The sequence below is a fragment of the Portunus trituberculatus genome, chromosome 46 (genome assembly GCF_017591435.1).
Source record: "Portunus trituberculatus isolate SZX2019 chromosome 46, ASM1759143v1, whole genome shotgun sequence".
Taxonomy (NCBI): domain Eukaryota; kingdom Metazoa; phylum Arthropoda; class Malacostraca; order Decapoda; family Portunidae; genus Portunus; species Portunus trituberculatus.
In genome coordinates, this window is record NC_059300.1 from 6,674,752 (window position 1) to 6,679,751 (window position 5,000).

Consider the following 5,000-nt stretch of genomic DNA (forward strand, 5'->3'; position numbering starts at 1 on the left):
GCTACCACCATTACCACTACCTCCGCTACCACTGCCACCGTAGCCACTTCTACGTGACTACCATTATACATAAACGTTCCAGTCACCATCATTGCCACATTCACTGCATCCACCGTCACCACTGCTGTCACCATAGCTACAACACAGCCACCAACATCATTCACTGCAGTCCTAAAGTGCAAGGATGATTTGTTGGGAATTAAGTATTTTTCCCATTTTTTCGTGATGTTCGCATTGGTGATGGTGGTGGTGGTGGTGGTGGTGGTGGTGGTGGTGGTGGTAGAGGTGGAGGTGGTGAGCTTGCTAATGACAGTTAAACTATTAATGTTTAAGGATTAATCTAAGTGTAAGTCACGTTTCTACCTTCCTCCTCATTCTGGGAAGCATTCCTTTTTTTATGCGAGAGAGAGAGAGAGAGAGAGAGAGAGAGAGAGAGAGAGAGAGAGAGAGAGAGAGAGAGAGAGAGAGAGAGAGAGAGAGAGAAAGGCGAATTCACACATTTCTTGCCTCTTTTGAAGTTTTCTTTTTTTCTTTTTTATAAAGAAGATATTTCGAGTCATCTTTCAAACAAGACGACTTTCGTGGAAATTAACAAAAACGCTAAAAAAAAAAAATGAAAAAGGAAAGCTACATTCATACATTATTTGCCACTTTCCCATTTATTTTCTTTATATATAATTTCTATACTAAAGAGACAACTATTACCATTCACATTATCACTTATGCTTTCCATGTAATGATTTTCAGAAAGATCAATACAAAGAACGGTGATCTTCAAAATTCACTCTTTGAAAGAACTGAGAAAATAAATACCGCATACTAGGTACTGACATGAACGCACCCTTATGACTGTGGACACGGGCGAGGTATTGGTATTGCTGGCACGTGTCGACATTCATAAGGATGCTTTTATAGAAATAAGGTATGTACATATTTTTTGTTTGTGCAGTTTTTTCTGAAAGGTTCATTCTTTCGTATTATTATTATTATTATTATTATTACTATTATTATTATTATTATTATTATTATTATTATTATCATTATTATTATTATTATTAAGCAAAGGTGAATGATAATGTAATTCAAGCTATCATCAATGCATAAAGAAGAAAAAATCGGTAAGTAACAAGAAGTTTATACGTACACACCAATCAGGGAAAGGGTGAATGAGACAGGAAGCTTAATTAAAGGGGGGTACACTTCCAACTAAGAGCACCACTACCACCATCACCGCCGCTGCCACCATAACCACCACCATAACAGCCACCACCACCATCACCACCACCATGAACGTCAATGACGCACGAGAAAAGAAAGGAAGAATGCAGAATTTCCACTAATTTTACCCCTCACACACACACACACACACACACACACACACACACACACACACACCTATCATCACCTTCGCCACAAATTAGTTGTAAAGGTGCACCGGTTCCCCAACACACCTTGACTTCTTGTTACCTACCTAACTCTTGTACTCTCTCTCTCTCTCTCTCTCTCTCTCTCTCTCTCTCTCTCTCTCTCTCTCTCTCTCTCTCTCTCTCTCTCTCTCTCAACCTTTTCCAAATATACGTTACATATTTGTTGTTCCTATCCGTGTGTGTGTGTGTTTGTGTGTGTTCGGTAAGGGCGGTCATGCGTGTAATGGAATTTAAGACACACACACCGCACGTCCACACACACACCGCACGTCCACACACACACACACACACACACACACACACACACCTTACATAACAGGCTATTAACAGCAGCTTATTCTCAGTTAAAGCTAGCCTCTTCCCATACTCACCCTGACCTTCCTCTACAGTCTATACTACAGTTTGCACCGCCTTCCCTCTCCCCTCCTTCCCACGTTCTCTATTCTTCCCTTTTTTATTGTCTTACCCTCGTGGTTATCTTCCTTCCTACATTTTTTTCTTTTTCCACAGCATGATCTTCCTTTACACATTCTCCCTCACATTCTCTCCCCTCCTTCCTACATTCTCTACTCTCTCCTGTCTTAATCTGTCTTAGCCTCGTGTCTTTCTTCCTCTCCATTTAACTTTTTTTTTTCCTTTCTCCACAGCATTATTTTCCATCACACCCTCTCCCCTATTCCCCATTTCTTCTACTCCTTCTTTTATCATCTTATACTGTTTTCTTTCCCTTCCTCCCCACATCAGCTTTTCTTGTCTCTCTCCCTACTTTCTTCTGCTCCTCCCTGTTTTACCCTTTCTTGTCCTTATTTTCCTTCACTGCTCATATTTATTCTTGTCTCCTGTATCGTCATCTGCACCTCTTCCTCATCTTCACCCTCATTTCAATTACCAAAGCAGGAAGTCATGGGAAGTACAGTTCATTTGTTTGTAAGATACGTATCATTCCAATTTCAAACTATGAGAAAGAAAATTATCTACATGAAAATTTACAAGTGTTTTATTTAATTTTTCGTAGTTTATACTTATATATATTTTTAAGACGTTGTCCTCGTCAGTTTTTTTTTTTTTCAGTTCTACGTTTTTTAATATTTTTGTAGCATCATTTAAATTTTTCTTTTTCTTTTTCTTTGTTTTTCCGGAAGTCGATCTCCTTTCATGAGTCTTTTTTTTTTTTTCTACATACATAAAACTCGTCACTGTTAATGTTCTCAAAGGACAATTCTCTCACGTTCTACTCTACTCCTATATGAGTTTTTACACGTTCTATTATATTCTTATTATTACTATTAAAGCACTTCGTATCCTCCCTCACTTGCTTAATTTCATCTATTTAAGTAACTTTCAAACTCCCAGATTTTCCTTCCCTTTCCTCCCATATTTACACAACAGTTACTTAATGGAAGTTCACGTAAGATAAAGATCAGTTATTAATGATATTTAGTACAGGTTAGTGAGCGGACATGAAAAGTAGCACAAATAGCCAAGAGCTCTCAGCTTGGTCACATACCTGGTTCAAGGCTGGCCGACTGCGCTAAGGCGTTGTCCCGTTGCCGTCGCCACGCTGCTGCTGCTGCTGCTGCTGCTGCTGCTGGGTGTAGCGTCTGAAAAGAAGGATAGAAGTGTTGTATAAGAGTGTCTTGGCTCAACGGTGGGGTAAGAGAGAGAGAGAGAGAGAGAGAGAGAGAGAGAGAGAGAGAGAGAGAGAGAGAGAGAGAGAGAGAGAGAGAGAGAGAGAGAGAGAGAGAGAGAGAGAGAGAGAGAGAGAGAGAGAGAACGAAGAGGTACTTGATACAATGATAATAAAAATAATCATGATTGTAATAATGATGATAATAAAAATAATAATAATAATAATAATAATAATAATAATAATAATAATAATAATAATAATAATAATAATAATACGGTAATATCAATGATAATATCAATAGTAATAATAATAATAATAATAATAATAATAATAATAATGATAATAATAATAATAATAATAATTATAATAACAATAATAATAATAATAATGACAATAGTAATAATGATAAGAACTGTAAAAAATAAGTAATAACAATAATAATGCTAATAATAATGATAATAACAACAATAATAATAATAATAATAGTAATGATAATAATAATTGAAACAACAACATCAACAACAACAACAAAAACAACAAAAACATAAAAATGCTGATAACAACGAGCCAGACAGAGTAGCGGCCACACTCTTGGCCTGAGCAGCGCCGCGCCTCGGCACCAGCAATGAGAGTTGAGACAGACCGTGAGGGGAAAAACAGCGGGACCTTGATGTCGCCCCAAATTCGAAGTGTGCGTGCCACCAACGCAGTGACCCCGGCAGGCGGCGGCGAGGCTGCTATGCCCCTGACCTGGCGGAGTGACGGACGGCTGAGGGACTAGACAGGAGGGTCCATGAGGGAATGGGTGAGGGAGGACTGGCTAATGGCAGGTAATCTTGCTGTCACACAGAGGTCAACCTCCTTCAGGGGAAAAAATCAGGTAGACGCGATTGTGGCAAGAAATCTGAAAACTCCCGAGCGGTTATTCCAGGGACATAGGCTGACTGACCACGGATGGCGAGGTTGCGTTAGGTGTCTGGCCAGCCTGGGCAAAAAGGCTCCTGCTTCTATCTTCGAACTATAGACATGTGCAGGCCTCAAGGTGCGCGCCATCATGACACTGGTTCCGTCAGGTACCGCATTAGTAGTGCAAGGTCGCCTTAAGCACCATGACAGCATACCAAAGCAAGGAAGCTCAAACGTGGAGCATCACCTCGCGGCTGCCACGGCTTATGCAACTCGGCTGGCCACCAAGCCTCTTCACGCCCCACGAGACACGAGGCCGACGCCCTCCGCGACGACCATAGTGACGATTAGTACGAGGTGCACCAACACTGCAGATGATGGGATGCGACACGGCTCAGCTGCACGTAGCAGTTTATGACTTGTGTCCTTATGAAGGTTACTCGCTACTTTTAGATGCACTCCTCTTGTGTCTCCAACCCGCAAAGAGAAGGAATAATCAATCCTACAGGAAGCGAGTTGACCCTGCAGACCTTTCCTCACGCATCACCACCACAATATCCTTAAGCGGCTCTGGCGTGTGATCTTGTGGGACACCGGCGTGCCTCGGGAGTGTGGCGACCGAAGACCGAAGTAGGGAGGAGGTGGGAGGGATGGGACGGTGAAAACAGGAAAGGGTAAGGAAAGGAAGGTGTAGGAGTGGTGGATATAGATGGATAGGGATCACACGGATGGGAAACTAAACCTGTGTGAAAAGATAAGGAGGGGAAAGGGAATAGCTATGACCAGTGGATGGGAAGGGATGGAGGAACAGCGGGTGGGCAAGGAGGGAAGGATGGAGGGAGGTGAAGGGAAGGGAAAGGAAAGGAAGGTCACAATGAAGGTCTCAGCAGAAGGTCACGTGCAACCTTTCTTCCCTCCCTCCTCCAATGCACCATGCCTCCATTTTTCCTTCATTCCTTCCCTTCCTCTCTCCTTCCCTTCATCTGCTGTCTCTCCTTGTTTCCTTCATCCGTCACACTCACCTCAATTCAACCTTT

At 41.7% G+C, this 5,000-nt stretch overlaps 1 long non-coding RNA gene across 1 annotated transcript in view; it reads right to left on the reverse strand.

The window, feature by feature from the left end:
• The window catches only part of LOC123520333, a 37,573-nt gene that overhangs the window by 9,226 nt on the left and 23,347 nt on the right, over positions 1 to 5,000 (reverse strand). Inside the window, exon 4 of the long non-coding RNA XR_006679232.1 lies at positions 2,935 to 3,028. This is a non-coding gene — a long non-coding RNA (uncharacterized LOC123520333). The remainder of the gene's footprint in view (positions 1 to 2,934; positions 3,029 to 5,000) is intronic.